Here is a 16,595-nt window from a genome sequence, read left to right on the forward strand (position 1 = left end):
ACCTCTTAGTGCCTTACTGTCCTCACCTGCAAAATGGGGATGTAATAGGGCCAGCCTCAGAGGGTGGGCAGGGAGGAGGGTTAAATAAACTGACATATGGAAATACCCACAGGTATGCATAGCTCAGGCTGAATTCCATGCAACTGTTTACTACTATTATGTAGAAAAGAAAAGAAAGAGAATTAGAACAAGAGTTAAGAGCCAACTTAAAGAATTATTTGCTCATTATTTACATTAACTGCCTGAGACCAGCCTGCTTTCTCCTAAGCATAAATTTTAAACCTTTCCTCCACTTCTTTCTCTGCAGTTTAAGCTCTCAGGAAGCCACTGAAATGTTTCCACACTTGCAGTGAACACAGCAAAATGTACCCAGGTGTGGAATCACTATGTTGTATGCTTGAAACGAAGGTAACATTATGTGTCAACTATAGTTCAATTTAGAAAATTTATTTGTCAGTGTTTTTATTTATTTTTGACACAGAGACAGAGCATGAGCAGGGGAGGGGCAGAGAGAGAGGGAGACACAGAATCCGAAGCAGGCTCCAGGCTCCGAGCTGTCAGCACGGAGCCCAGTGCGGGGCTTGAACTCATGGAGTGTGAGATCGTGACCTGAGCTACAGTCGGACGCTCAACCGACTGAGCCACCCAGGTGCCCACAATTTGGAAAATTTTTAAAAAAGAAACCATTGAGGGGTGCCTGGGTGTCTCAGTTGGTTAAGCTCGGTTGGTGGGTTGGAGCCTCACGTCAGGCTCTGTGCTGACAGCTCAGAGCCTGGAGCCTGCTTCTGATTCTGGGTCTCCCTCTCTCTCTCTGTCCCTCCCCCACTCACACTCTGCCTCTCTCTTTCTCTCCCTCTCTCTCTCAAAAATAAATAAACATCTAAAAAAATTTTTACTAAAAAAAAAGAAAGAAACCATTGAAATTGTTTCCTGGAATTTATTAGGAGTTCCTGATAGTTGCCACAGCTCCTTGAAGACCGTGGAAAAACTTTTGTGTTCTTAGTCCCAGATCTCGAGCTGGTTCTATTTTTAAAAAGGGGGGGGTCGATAGTTCTCCCCCTCAGAACATCAGAACTAGAACAAGCTTGCCGACCTTAATGATAAAGCCCTCAAATTCCAGCACTGTTTGTAGGGCACTGCCCTTGAGTATGTGGGTGCCCTTAGGTGGGAGCCATGGAGGTGAACTGAACACTTGAACGGTTAGTTTTTAAACCTGTTTTTCCTGAGGCGACCAGGGAACTCATTGTAATACATCTGTCATAATTAAGACATCACTTGGGGTCCCAGATGTGAGAAATGGGACAGCCTGTGGATTATCACTGTAAACTTTGGGCATAATGGAACATTCTGGTTGTGTGGGGAGATGATGCAACTCTACAATGGAGAACACCCCCAGGCTGGTTAGTTCAGGGGGCTAAGTGCCCCAAATGCTGAGTCTCCCCAGTATGCTCCCCTGAGATCAACCCCCACGTTCATGGAATGATCCCCCGTCTACCGCTCGTGAGGCAACGGTCTATTGCTTGAACATCCACAACTTCCCAATTTATCCTAACCAGCCAGCCTTCCCAGCCGAGGACATAATCCACACATTGGCCTATACACGATGGCGGGGCCTGCCCAGGATCCTAAACTTGACTTTTCAGCCCAACGTGAGGAACCCAGAGAGGGGAACCTTCTATAGCGAACCTTCTACAGCAGGGGGTCGGCCAACTACAGCCTGCAGACCAAATCCACTCCACGGTCTCTTTTTGCAACTAAAATTTTTTTGGAACACAGCCACACCCGTTAGGTTACGCACTGCCTACGGCTGCTCTCCCACTACAGGGGCAGAGTTGAACAGTTGCAACAGAAAACCACACGGCCTGCACAGCCTAAAATGTTTACTATCTGGCCCTTTGGAGAAAAAAAAAAAAAAGAGGGGATGACAAAAGCCATCAGAATATTTACAGAAGTTCCTGACGGCCTATGAGTCATGGTTTAGAAGGAACAGCGGCCTGCTCAATTAGCAGAAGGAAATGTGGGTTCAAGTACAGGCTCCACCAACAGACTTGGCTTTGTGAGGTCATGCAAATATTCCCCCCCCCCGCCCCCCCCCCCCGCCTTCCATTTCATTCATAGAATAGGATTAGTCATGGGTGGCAAATGCATGACAAATAATAAGCGAATGCCCCCAACATATGCATCTTGAACACAGGACAAGAATTACTATTTGTGATCTGAAGGGTAAGAGGTCCTCTCTGGGTATTGCAGTATTTTGCAGCTGGGACAGGAGGTGCTCCCAGTTAGCCAGCAGCACAGGACATGTTGTTTTGATTGGGTGCTTAGGAGCGCGGTGACCTGAGGCACTGAGCTGGTCCAGCCCCGCAGGGTGACTCCAACCCCAGACAGTTTGTGATAAGGGTGATTCGGGTCGCCCCAGGCTGGGAGAGTCAAGGAATGTTTATCTCAGTTTTTAATCTTTTTTTTTTTTCTTTAAGTTTATTTATTTGAGATACTGTGAGCCAGGGAGGGGCAGAGAGGGAGTGGGGGAGGACAGTGGATCCGAAGCGGGCTCCACACTGTCAGTGCAGAGCCCGACGAGGGGCTCAAACTCATGAACCGTGAGAAGGTGACCTGAGCCGAAATCGAGTCAGATGCTTAATCGACTGAGTCACCCAGGTGCCCCTACTCATTTTTTTTTAAAAACGGCAAGATGTGCATAGTGCCTGAGAGATAGGGTAGGACTTCAGAAAAAGGAAAAGGGAAGGGAGAACTTCCTTTGTTCTTTCCTTCCCTAAGCAGTAAAGCAAATACGGGGTATGTTCAGAGGACCATGGGAGAGACTGGTTCGTCTGGGCAAGAGGATGGTTCATGGGAATTACTGGGAAGATGGCTGGAAAGGTAAAGTTGAAGACAGATTAAGAAGGACCCTGAGAGCTGTCTCTCTCTCTCTCTCTCTCTCTCTCTCTCTCTCTCTCTCAAAATTAATAAACTTAAAAAAAAAGAACCCGAGTTCAAAACCCACAAGTTTGTATTTTATCCTAGACAAGTGGGAACCACTGAATGTTCTAGGGAAAATAGGAGATGATATCATGAATGTGGTATTTTAGAAACATTAATCTGGCCATGATATATAAAATGAATCAGAAGAATCTGAACTACAGAGGAACTGAAATTGAAACACAGGAAACAGTATGTATCATATTGATGGAAACATTGTTTTGATGGGGAAAAGAAACAACTCTTTCTCTTCGTTTTAACTTACCGTTTCCAATCTATGTGTCCCTGGTATCTCCTATATGTCTCATCATTGTTTTTCATACCTACTAAGTAAGCAAAGCTGGAACGAGCGAGGAAACATTTCAAGAAAAACAGTTCAACCACAAAGGTCAGGTCTCGGTATAAGTTATCAGCCTTTTGTGAGATGTATGTAATCAGGTATAGTAGTTGGCCTTTAATTTCAAATCCCAAGCAGAGGGAAAGATTTTTATAGTTAACATAAGGAGGGTTATATTTTCTCTCTCTCGTGTGTGTGTATGTGAGAGAGAGAGAAAGAGAGAGAAAGAGAGAGAGAGAAACCCCAATTTCCTCACTTATAACCCCCAGGAAAGGCAGCTAAGGGTAGTCTTCCCTGCATCTGGTTTCATTAGAAATAACTGTGCCCATTCTAAGCGTCTGTGGTCCTCACACTTGCCAGCATTCTGCCACTGGATGGGCTGCTGTCCCCTCACACACTGCCCGGGCCTCAGACACCTGTATGCACGGTGACGGTACAGCTGGAGTGGGAGACAGAACGGAGCAGAGGTTGGAGATGCTGCTTCACAGCAGACGGGGGCGGGCTTTCTACCCGCCAGTCTTTTCTACCCGGGAGACCTGCTCAGGTTACCTGCTTTCTGAGCTGAAGGTTCCCACCTGTAAACCAGGGGTGATGAGGGGGCGCCTGGGTGGCCCAGTCAGTCAAGCGTCTGACTCTTGATTTCAGCTCAGGTCATGACCCTGGGGTCATGGGATCGAGACCCCGCATTGGGCTCCACACTGAGCATGCAGCCTGCTTAAGATTCTCTCTCTCTCTCTCTCTCTCTCCCCCTCCCTCACTTCTCTCTCTCAAGTATTAATTAATTAACTAATTAAAAGGGAAAGAAATGGGGGTGATGAGTACCCACCTCGGGAGCCTCAACTAGGAAAACTCCCGCAAAATGCTTTGAACACCGTGACTGGGACCAGATAAGTCAGGCTGCCGTCCTTTGCTTTTTGGGGTGCAGTGACATGTGGCTGAGATAATCCAACTCAATCGCAGCTTTTTTTTATTTGCTAGGTGACAGGCACTTCCTTAATTTGATTACCATATGCCTAATACACAGACTCTTTTCCCCCTTGGAGTACATCACCAGATTCCTAGAGGACCAGAGCCCTGGAGACTGAAAGTGCCCAGGGACCGGGGCGTCAGCAGCCTGGCTACAGTGCTGCCTTCTGCGAAAGTTCCCAGCCGGCCCACGCAGCGGCACAAGCCCCCAGTGTCCTCAGAAGAGACAAGAGCCTGGGATCTGCAACCTTGAGTGGGAGACCTCAGCGGCCCCTCCCCCCAAGCTGTTCGGGACTTTTCTCCGACTCACTCAAGAGCTAGAAGCCAGTCTGCTCACTTTTCTCCATCCTCAAAGCCACATTAAAAAAAAAAAAAAAATTAAATCATAATTGTCACTGTGGAAAACTTGGAAACTAGAAATTAAAAGGGGGGGGGGGGAGATATGCATGGATATAACCCCATGGCCCAAGGCTTCTTTCTACACCTCTGTTAATTCAGACTGTCTTCCAGGTTTTTCTATTCATACAACAAAAGTGAGATCACACTGTAAATACACTTGGTGCCCCGCATTTTTTTCCTTTTACCCCTTCACAGGGTATGAAATCTGTTTCTACGATAAAACTTTGAGCGTCGGGTGGGCTGAAACCACATTAGCCTCGACGTTGCCCCTTCTGTGTGCCTGGCACATAGTAGGTGCTTAATAAACAATGCGGAAAGGGGTGCCTGGGTGGCTCAGTCGGTTGAGCGTCCGACTTCGGCTCAGGTCATGATCTCGTGGTCTGTGGGTTCGAGCCCCGCGTCGGGCTCTATGCTGACAGCTCGGAGCCTGGAGCCTGCTTCGGATTCTGTGTCTCCCTCTGTCTCTGCCCCTCCCCTGCTCACATGCTGTCTCTCTCTCAAAAATAAATAAAGATTAAAAACAAAAATTTTTTTTTCAAAAATTTTTTTTAACGGTTATTTATTTTTGAGACAGAGAGAGACAGAGCATGAACAGGGGAGGGTCAGAGAGAGAGAGAGAGAGGGCGACACAGAATCTGAAACAGGCTCCAGGCTCTGAGCTGTCAGCCCAGAGCCCGACGGCGGGGCTTGAACTCACGAACCGCGAGATCATGACCTGAGCCGGTCAGACGCTTAACCGACTGAGCCACCCGGGCGCCCCCACAATTTTTTTTTTAAATGCGTAAAGAGTGGATGCCTGCACCGCCTTATGTAGGAGAACCAATGGCTCAGCCACTCTCATTCTGTTGGAAACGCGCGTCACCTCCAGTGTTCTGCCACTGTGCCCCATATCAGATGCGTAGCCTCTTTCATACGTGGTGCGTGTGGCTCTACGTCCCTACGGCGAATTCCCAAAAGTGTAATCGCGGGGTCAGAGTACTCACATTGTACGGCCTTGGATCCCTACTGCCAAATGGCTCTCCTCCTGTGATCTTATATCCTCCCCCTGTGATCTAGGAGATGGAAAAGCGTGAACTTCCTCCATGGAGCGAGTGCATGACTTAAGAGGAAATTGTAGAATCCCTCAGTAGGTGTCTCCATGAGGAATTAAGGGCCGCACTGGAAGCTCATTTGCTATCTCGCAACCCCACACAGTACAGAGCATCTTCTTGAACTTTGATCAGTCTCCTTCTAACATCGTCTCTGTTGAAAACTACCACGTAGTGCCGAATTTGGAGAAGTACCAACTAACTCCCTGCCGTCTCTATCTTCCAGAGTAGGAAACACCCCCCCATCTCCCAGGATGCAGCATAAAACCCAATCTTTCCATATAAACAGTGACCCACACCAAATCTGTGTCTCTGGCACCAAGTCTGTTTTGCTTGACTTGTCTATAAATATCTACAGTTAAAAGTAAAAGTCCATAGCGGTTTCCAAATGTTCCAAATGTCTTTTTTTTTCATACACGCATGCATTAAAGATATATTGTTAACCTCAAAAAAACACACTTTTAGGAAAAGTTTTGCTCTTCCTAACATAAATCATCAAAATAGGGGTGTCTGGGGGGCTCAGTCAGTCAAGCGTCCGACTTCGGTTCAGGTCATGATCTCACAGTTCGTGAGTTCAAGCCCTACGTCTGGCTCACTGCTTGCTCAGAGCCTGGAGGCTGCTTCGGATTCTGTGTCTCCCTCTCTCTCTGTCCCTCCTCCACTCGCATTCTGTCTCTCTCTCTCTCTCAAAAAATACATAAACATTAAAAAAATTAAAAACAAATAAATCAGCAAACTCTATCCCAAATGAGTATGTCTATCAGAGTATTTTATTTGATTATTCCTCCCCCCCACCCGCCCCTGCCCCCGCCCCGCCCCGCCCTGTAGGTCAAGGAAGTCATTTGTGAAAATGAAAACAGCTGTGTAGATCCTGATCCAGAAAGCCCCAAGCTCCCACTCCACGTGGCTAGCGTCCATTTGGAATCCAGCAGAAGCAAGCATCAACCTCCTCGCAGCCCTAAGTGCTGTATCCCAAGGCACATAAGAAACCCTGGATTCAAATCCCACCTCTGTCCCAGAATTAATTACTGTGTCAACATAACCTTCTGTGTCCTTACTTCTCCATCTTCAAAATGGGTTTTTTTGTTTTCCTGCAATGTTCTGTGTTTCACATGAACATGACAAAGACCTGAAGCATAAACATCGTTCGCATGTTCCGAGAGGCAAAGCACCTCTCCAAATTCAGTGTATTTCTTTGTCATGACTTCTGTTTTGTTAACAGTCGGACACATCACTTCTATCCGAATCTTCCCCACCCCTTGGTTTCTAACGGCAATGTTATCAGCATATCTCCTAACCTTTGGAATCATCTGTGATTGAAAAAAAATCCATATGGCTCTTCACCATCAACTAATACTAAGCTGCTCTTTGCCTTATAACCGTTTTTATGAACACACACACACACACACACACACACACACACACACAATAAGTTAGTCCAAACACTTTTCTTTGACTCAAAATAAACCACAGGCCTCCCGGACTGAACAGATAAAAATCTCAAAGCTCATGTTCACATCCATCCATGAGAGAAAGGTAATAGTTCAACATGTCACACAACAAGTCAATCAGAGGATTGAGAAATAAACACAGAAGTTCTGAAGTCCATGTTTCCAGTTTCCCTGTGATACGAACAAGACAGAATTTATGTGAGAAGAAAATGCCAAGGTGACATTTAGAATTACCATGTTTTGGGGGCGGGGAGGGGGTGCGGGAGGCCGACTTATAGGACCTTTTGCATTCTCTTTTGGAGCCGTGACCTTGCCAGATCTACAGCCCCATATGCATACGGGGTCCAGCCAAGTCACCACGGGGATCCGATAGCCTTGCCCATGGACTTCTGCCTCCCTCAGCAACTTAAAGGGAGTTTGCTGCTTGAGGAGATGGGCTCGTGGGGAGAATCAGAAAGCCAGCTCTCTCAAGAAACCCAGTCGGCCTAAAAGTCAGACTTCTTGAGTTAAGAGGAATGGACTATGGGGGAAGGGGCTGGAAGTGGGGCCCAGCAAGGGGACAGAACAGAGGGCTAACATGAGGGTACCCCGGCCACTACGGGCACAATGGCCACGTCCCCTTATTCCTAAGCCACGGACAGTGTCAGGGTCTGCTTGCTGCACAGGGGCAGAGCCACTGGGCCCGGTCTACTCCAGAGGAGCCCTCCTGCAGCCCGTGACACCCCCCCACTGTTGCACCTGCTGAGCCAGGGGATGGCAGGAGAGGAGTGCCCGCTCCCACCTATGGGAGCTCCCGAACTGACCCAGCTCTAGCCCTTTTCATGGCATCTTCACATTCTCCCAACCTCCACAGAGTTGCTTCTAGACCAGGACTTCACGAGATGTGTTCTGCAGAATGTATTATTTTACTGAGCTCCTGATATCACAGCTTCATGGAGGAGTGGACCAGGCCGAGAGCGTTATGAGTAATTATGCCTCTAGTATTGTGTTCGCTGAGGTGCAGATCTGTAAAGGTCTCCTGTGACCCACAGCTGCCCATCTACACCTTCTCTCCCAGGTGTTTGGAGCCCGTGGCCCCAAAGGCAGGATTCCCTTCTCCCATTCATTCTCCTTCCTCCTCCTCCTTCTCCTTGGTGAACACCCTGTGTTGCAACCTCCTCAATTCCCTGGAGCCCTAACCAATCCACCATAAGTCTACCCTGAAACTCTGTCCCCTTGAATGAACCCTGGAACCACTCTGAACTTCAGCATCTTTTTCTGACAGAGAGGGGCAGGAGCGGCTCTTCTCCAAAGTTCTTTCCGGCAAAGAAAATAAATATTCTATATTTTATCTTCTTAAAACTTTGTGCCCTGTGCCTTTGACAGAAATAACTCTCCAGGCTTGCCTGTTAAAGGAATCTGGAACATTCAGCACGCCAGAAAAGTCCCCCAGGTCTAGCCTTTTCTTCCTTGGTATGTATGGGACATTGCATGGCCTGGAGGCAACATTGGTTTAAAGAGGGAGGTCTCAGCCTTCCAACTGGCACTCGGGTGCTCTGGATGAATCCTAAGGTCTTTTTCAGAGTGACGAGCCCAGGATTTTGCAAGTACAAAGCTCAAGCTGATGAACACAGGCCCAGACAGCAGGAGAGAAAAGCCATTGTTGATTGAACACCCCAAAACAGATACGGACTTTACAAACGGTGGCTCTCCGGTTGATGTCAGTGCCAGGGTGCTGACATCATCCAGAGAAGGGCAGGGTGAGTCAGCCAGTTCTCCACCATCAGCCCAACCCCGGGAAGCATCCCACGGCTCCCGGATGCTGTCAGGTAAGACAAAGACCATCTGGTAACGTGAGGTTCTGAATACCCCACCTGGCTGTCGGGAAATGGAATTCCACAGATCAGGACCCTAATCCTAAGAATGACCACTGACCGCCCGCGTCCTGCCCCTCGGCTGACAGTTCTGGAAACGGAGCCTCTGGGCCATGTTACCATTTAGCAAGGCTCTCCCTGAGCTGAGCTGGCCTTTGGATTGCTACGTCTTGGGTTCACCGTGTTCCCTGTCAGGGATGTGTCACCATGCAGATGGCAGTCTGAGAACAGGCCAGGGTGTATGGGATGCTGCCACGTCTCTGTGTTCATTCTGCAGAATTACCGTAGCTCCAGGGTGACAGTCCCACAAGTAAAATCTTCATCGCCGCCGCCTGCCTGTCTTAACACTTCAGAGTCACTTTTTTTATTTTTGAGCGTATTCGCTCGCTACCCGTCTGAAAAAATTGCGAAGGCTCGTGTGTGTGTGTGTGTGTGTGTGTGTGTGTGTGTGTGCGCGCGCGCGCGCGTGTTATATGGTTTACATCGAAAGAGCTTTTAAAAACCACAAAGTGTATCTTTGGAAGTCGTCACTCAGGTATGGGTGGTTGGGGACTACAGAGTTTCTGAAATCGTTTGGATTCCAGAAACCACTCTAAGCACACCTCTTGCCTCGTCTCCCTCTCAGCACACTGAATCCACTTGATACAAAAGGGAGGATTGTTCTGACGGAGTGATTTCAGAGAGCGAGAAGGAGCCACACCTTAAAAGCCCCTACCTGAAGCTGATGACTTACCCACTATTGCCAAGTATCTAAAATCGGGTGCCCTAGTTCATACTACTGTGTAAGTGACTAACCTCAAGGTCATTCCCTGGAACAAGGCTGGAGAGAAGCAGGGATCCATGTGTCCCCCCAAGAGGTAGAAAGGTGTGTTATGGGGGCGTGTCCTAAGGGGCAGGGAGGAAAAAAGGCAAAAGGAACAGACTGAGAGCACCCAGAACAAGGAGGCCATTGCACTATTTTTTTCTAGACGTGACCCTGCTTCTTCTTCATTTGTCTGTAAAAAGAGGGGCGTCCCATGACATGACCTTCCAAGGAAGAATAACTCATCCACTCTTGGCTTAACTGGTGTCCGAGCAGAGCCACTGTGGAGAGGCTCCTTGGCCAAACCCATCTCTATCTCCCGGCATTCCTGGGGGAGAGCGGAATGAGCACAGCTGAGACCATCAGGGCCATCACGGAAGCAGCACTAATACGGACACAGGGGGTGCCGGCTCATTCTCCCCAGCCAGGTGTCCAGGCTGGCGAGGCCATCTGGGTTAGGAAATGTGTGCTCTAAAGCCTGCTGGGGGAAGCCCGTTTTGATGGGGAGCTAAAAACCAGCCAGCTTCAAGAAGTCTCTTCAGCCCTGGCCCCCATCAAGGTGCGGGGCCTTGGAAACGGACTATTTCCCCTTATGAACAGCCCTGAGAACACGAATGCGTCCACGTTCAACAGCCTGTGGGCCAGGGGCCAGTGAACAAGTCAGCTCCCACGGGAAACACAGGAAAAAAGACTGGGAAGAAACTAGATTTTGGTTTCAGGTTTCCAAAAACCTAAAGATATAAAGCAAAAATGAAACCCTTTTAAGAAATGCCCATCTAAACTGTAACCACTATACCTTTAAAATTCTTTGTATACTGATGAAAGCGGTAACAAACATGAAAGATGAACGTAAATTGTGCCAAATGATGACACGGTCTCTTTGAAAAAAGGTAGCTCCAAAATTTGAAAGATGAGTGAAAACCCACTGTGGGTGAAGATGTCAAGAAAGAGACATTCTCGTTCAGTGTTGATGGGGGTGTTAGTGAGTCCTGTCATTTTTGGAGGGATACTTAGCAATATTTATTAAAGCTGAAACACACATTGGCTTTAACCCCACAAATTTCATTGCAGGGATTCACTGTCTAGAAATGCACAATTGTGCAAAAATATGCATGTACAAGAATTCTTTCAGCATCACTGGCAATAGAGGAAAACTGGAAAGAACTCCACGTCCATCAAAAAGGGATCGATTGGTCAATCCTAGTGCATTTGTATAAGGGAAACCTACAGGTGTGTGTGTTTTTTTTTAATAGGTTCCATGCCCAACGTGGGGCTTGAAACTCACAACCTCGAGATCAAGAGTCACGACTCCACCGACTGAGCCAACTAGGCGCCCCAAAACTTGCAGCTTTTAAAAGAAACAAGGAAACCGAGGTGCTTACGAGAATAGATGCTCGGAGAGAATAGCGCAGTGCAAACTGAAGACCAAGCCTATTTTTTGTAAGATAGTAGAAGATATGTTAATATATGCACACAAAAAATCTTTGATGGGTGGATCACTAGGGACTTGAAACTTTCCATGATAGCATTTCTAAGTTTGTTAGGATTTTGTGTTCTTATTTTTTAACATTGAACAATAACTTGTAATCAGAATTGGAAAAGTGAATGCCCACATCTTCACATTTAACTATCTCTCACGCTGTCTTTGCCCCTCATGCTGGAGGGGCATTAAGAACTGTGTTTCTTAGAGCTTCTAGAGAATAGTGGCTACGGGCTAGGTCTTCTCATCTCTGCCATTCCATGGTAAATGGCTCAAACTTACAACTCTTCAAATACCTTCACATTAAAGTTACTTTGTGCTTGAGAAGCGGCCAGTGTCATAGACAATGCAGGGCTGTGAGCTGGGAGTGTCGCTCCCACAAATTTTCTTCCCATGTTCCAGTTTTGTCATCTGTAAGATTAAGGGTTGAGGGCACCTGGGTGGCTCAGTTGGTTAAGCATACGACTTCAGATGAGGTCACGATCTCACTGTTCGTGAGTTCGAGCCCCGCATGTCGGGTTCTGTGCTGACAGCTCAGAGCCCGGAGCCTGCTTCGGATTCTGTGTCTCCCTCTCTCTCTGCCCCTCCCTCACTCATGCTTGCACTCTCTCGCTTTCTCTCTCGTGTGCAAAAATAAATAAACGTTAAAAACATTAAAAAAATAAAATAAAATAAGATTAAGGGCTTGAAGAGAATCATCTCTTATATTCTTTCATATAAAGACCTTGGCCGCTCCCTGACCAGACCCTCCACGAAAGGGATACCCAGCGGGCATTTGCTAAAATACGAGACAGAGACAGGGCCTGAATTCAGGACACCATGGGAAAAGGAGCAACTGAGAAAAGTCTTAACCGGCATCATCTGGAGTTAGTGTAGAGTCAGCCAAAGGAAAAGAGCAAAAAGGCTTTATTGCCCTGGGAGAAAAGCACATTTTTGAGGTTCTCCACTAGAGAACTGAATGTTTGGAAATACGTAGGGATGGTTTGGGCTGTCACAATAATGGAGAGAAGGCGGAAGCGACCAGCATTTAGCGGGTGGGGCAGAGGTGCTAAACTTGCCACAGGGACCAGGACAGCCGCCCATTAGTCCCATCCACGCAGCCCGAGGATTAACACTGACGACTGCTGGCCCACCAGCCATCAGCTTCCGTACCTGTCCAAAGGCCTGGTGCCAGGGGCCAGCGCTAGGTGCTGGGGGAGGCGAGGGGCAAAGGAAAACGAGGTGGCAAGACGGCCAAGATACCAGCCACACGGCCCACCCTCTGCACGCTCCTCTACCCCCCAAAGTGGTCATTCTGGATCTTCTACTCTAATTGTAGAAGATTTAACACACTGATAAATACTTAACACTCCCTTTAACACACACTGATAAATACTTAAAACTCCTTGGAGGATACATCTCTATAGTTACATGCCTGACTAAATCCTAACTATAAAAGAAGATTTGGGCCCGGTAGGTCCAAGGCCTTCGTATTAGGTCTTGGAGCCCATTCTCCCTCTTGCCAAGTTTAAGGCCACCATTGTCTGCTGTAAGCTCCGAGAAACAAAGACCTCACGTGCCACTTTTCCTACGGCATTCCTAGCACCAAGAACAAGGGCTGGCACATAGTAGGTGCTCAGTTAAAAAAATTTTAATGAATAAGTGAACGAATGAGGTAGTGGGAAAGGCACAGTTTTAGGAGGCAGTCAGGATGGGTTAGCTATTTATAAGCCATATGGTCCTTGGCAACTCACTTGGCCTTCACGAGCCTCCTCTTCTGGGGAGAACAGCAACTACCACCTTCCAGGGCTTTGGGGAAGATGGAGGTAATATACAGAAGACGTCTAGCATGTCTGGATCATAGCAGCTTCTCAGAAAATGGGAACTAATTGTACACTATTATTAACAACACCATTATTGGTGCCCCCGGGTGGCTCAGTCGGTTAAGCACCCGGCTCTTGATTTTGACTCAGGTTGCGACCTCACGGTTCATGGGATCGAGCCCCATGTTGGGCTCAGCACTGACAGTGCGGAGCCTGCTTGGGATTCTCTCTCTCTCTCTCTCTCTCTCTCTCTCTCTCCTTTTCTCTCCTTTCTCTCTGCCCCTCCCCTGCTCTCTCTCTCTCTCTCTCAAAACAAATAAACTTAAAAAAAAAAAAAAACCTTTAAAAAAATAACACCATTATTAATAACTCCAACTCCTACCACAGCTCGCATCCGTTACGATCGTAACTACAAAAGTTACACAATTCAGTTCAACTGGCCCTTTAGGAGCTACCGGTTAATAACCAACGTCAGCTAGAGCCTCTTCTTTAAAGCACAATGTTTCCCCTTTCACCTTCCAAGCAACTGTTGCTCAGAACAGTATCAGCTACTCCATTGTTTCCAGACATCGATAAAGGGCCCGCCCGTAAAGATGCGTGCAGCAGAAAAACAGGAAGACCAGTCAGGGAGAACCAGCAAGTCTGTGGGCAGTTCTGGCTCAGTCCCAGCCCCAGCAGTCAAGGTGTCATTCCGATTAGGCCTCCAGACGCCTGAGCCTGTTCACCAAGGCAAATCCACAGGGCACAGTGGCTGCAAGCATGGAATCTGGAGCCAGAGGCTGAGCTCCAGACCCTGGTTCTCCACTCTTAATTGTATAACCTCAGGCAAGTTGCTTAACCACTTGAAACCTCAGTCTTCTCGTCTGGAAAATGGGAACAAATATTAGCTTAGCGCCTACTTGGGGAAAGGGGGAAGGAAGCAGAAGACTGTACTTCTGTTGGCTTTGTGGAAAATCACAGAAATCAATCAGCCCATCGGGAGAGACCCCACCAGAACTTCTTCCCACAGAGACTACCTTTCCCACATTCTTTCATTTTTGTTCCTTGACACAATCAGCTTGAATCCTCTCTGAGGTACGGAGGAAGAATTAGCTAGTGACGCGGAACAGAAGCAGAGTGCTGGACACAGAGTAGGTCTTCAATAAATATTTGCTGAGTGACTGCCTGAAGGGTGGATTCATACGTTGAAAGGCTGACAGTCCATTGAGCTTGTTTGACCCAACAAACTAAGTACGGACTAAGGTAAAGTGACGCTCGTGGCATTTTTGAAACCGAGGCCTGGAATTTGTGTTCATGGAAATTGCTGTTAGGGTTGCCTTCTCTTTCAGTTGGGACACACCTCAGCTGGAAAGTACGGGGCATTTAACTGTGGGCAGATAATCCAGAGAGGGTCTGAGACATTTATCCACCAGAGCACATCCCGCGATGCCCCCTTAGGTATAAGAATTTGTGCCATTAAAAATTAACAAGCCCACGTGAGCTCCACAGAGGCCAGCCCTCACTCGTCATGTTCATTGCCCAATCGTGTGGGCCTACAGGGTGCACCAGACAGTAAGTGCTCAATAAATGCAGGTTTAATGAACAATTACATGGACCAAAAAAAAATAAACAAATAAAAATGAATGAAGACACAGAATAATCAAAAGAGGGGACAGTTATTGCAGAGTCTCGATCAGAACTGAAGTTTTCGGAAGCCCCGTCCTGGAGCCTCGGCTGCTTGTCTAGACAGCTTTTAGAAGGGGCAGGAGACGCGGGTACAGAGAACCGGGGGAGAGGGAGATCTGGGAGAAACGAGAAGTGGACGCAGGTGAGTTTGTAGGGGGACGTGAAGCTCAATCAGGACATCTGTCGTGCTTGCACGAACACTACTCTCACTCTGAGAGTGACCAGGATATCTGGAGGAAGGGGTGGAGCCTTGGAACATCAGGTCAGACACCTATAGCCCCTACTGCTTCCACAAGCTGGGCTCTCAAGGCTGTTCCTCTTTCAGAAACACCCACTGTTTTCTAGATCTCCTGCCGTCTGCGTCTCTTCGCTTTGCCTTCACCCAGGCTGGCTCTCTGGGCCTGGAGGGCTCAGCTTCCTCGTCCCCGTGTTAGAAACGTGAAGGGTACATTTGTGGAGACAGCCACTTGGGCTCTCTCCCTATTGAGGGACTCCCTTTCCTCCTGAGATAAGCACATTGTTCTCTCCCAAAACTCGGCATGTGGGTCCGCCGTGGACACGAACTGCCTCTTTGATGCACTTTTAACAAGTGTTTTTACAATGCGCTTCTCGGAAAATTGCCCCGTTCCTTCTGTACTCAGCAGGGAGGTACCACGTGAACTGAGAGCTTGGCTATTATGCTCGTGGATAATTTGAGTTTCAAGTGCAGCCTTCGCACGCTTGAAAACAAATAATTTACCAAAAAGTTATCCAGCTGCCCTCCCAATCTGCCGGCTACTTTGCCTCGGGTGTGGCGCTCCCTCGGCTTGCTGTGAGCCTCAGCGAACAGAACCATCAAGATCTCTCTAGGTCCCAGCCAATGACGGCAGCACAGAATTTTGGCTGACCTGGCCCTGGAGAAGATAAAGCCCTTAAATAGAGATTAGCCACGCTCATTCCAGCCCCACTCACAGCCAAGAGTCACAAAGTCGGTATTTGCTGAGGGGAAAAGGACAAAAGGAAACAAATTTCGTTTGCAAGCTCTCCAAACAGGCTAGAAAAAGTAATTCCCTACTGCTCGCCCTCTCCGCATCCTGTCACAAGAAGGCTAAGCTACTATGGCCCAATGTTGAGGAAATCTCAACATTTTGGTCTCTGTCTCACAAAGGATCAGTTGGCGCTCTGACTAGGGGGTTCAGAAAAGAGTTGTGCAGAAAAGAGTTGTGCAGTTGTGCTTCAAAAAAGCAACAGGGCCATTTTAAATGACTTTACGGTGACGTGACAATGACACTTGCTACTTTACAGCAATAAAAGCTTGGGAAACCTGAGAAGGGGAACTCCTAAAAAGTTGCACTATTCCGGGGCGCCTGGGTGGCTCAGCCGGTTAAGCGTCCGACTTTGGCTCAGGCCACGATCTCACGGTTCGCAGGTTCGAGCCCCGCGTCGGGCTCTGGGCTGACAGCTCGGAGCCTGGAGCCTGCTTCGGATTCTGTGTCTCCCCTTCTCTCTGCCCCTCCCCTGCTCATGCTCTGTCTCCCTCTGTTTCTCAATAATAAATAAACGTTAAAAAAAGATTTTTTTTTTTTTTAAAGTTGCACTGGGGCGCCTGGGTGGCTCAGTCAGTTGAACGTCCATCTTCAGCTCAGGTCAGGATCTCACAGTTTGAGTTCGAGCCCCGCGTCGGGCTCTGGGCTGACAGCTCAGAGCCTAGAGCCCGTTTCAGATTCTGTGTCTCCCTCTCTCTGCCCCTTCCTCGCTCATGCTCTGTCTCTGTCTCTGAAAAATGAATAAACG

At 48.0% G+C, this 16,595-nt stretch overlaps 1 protein-coding gene across 4 annotated transcripts in view; it reads right to left on the minus strand.

The window, feature by feature from the left end:
• Positions 1-16,595, minus strand: part of FOXN3 (forkhead box N3) — a 396,278-nt gene that overhangs the window by 242,808 nt on the left and 136,875 nt on the right. The window lies entirely within an intron of this gene.

This window comes from Panthera onca, chromosome B3, assembly GCF_046562875.1.
Source record: "Panthera onca isolate mPanOnc1 chromosome B3, mPanOnc1 haplotype 2, whole genome shotgun sequence".
Classification (NCBI taxonomy): Eukaryota; Metazoa; Chordata; class Mammalia; order Carnivora; family Felidae; genus Panthera; species Panthera onca.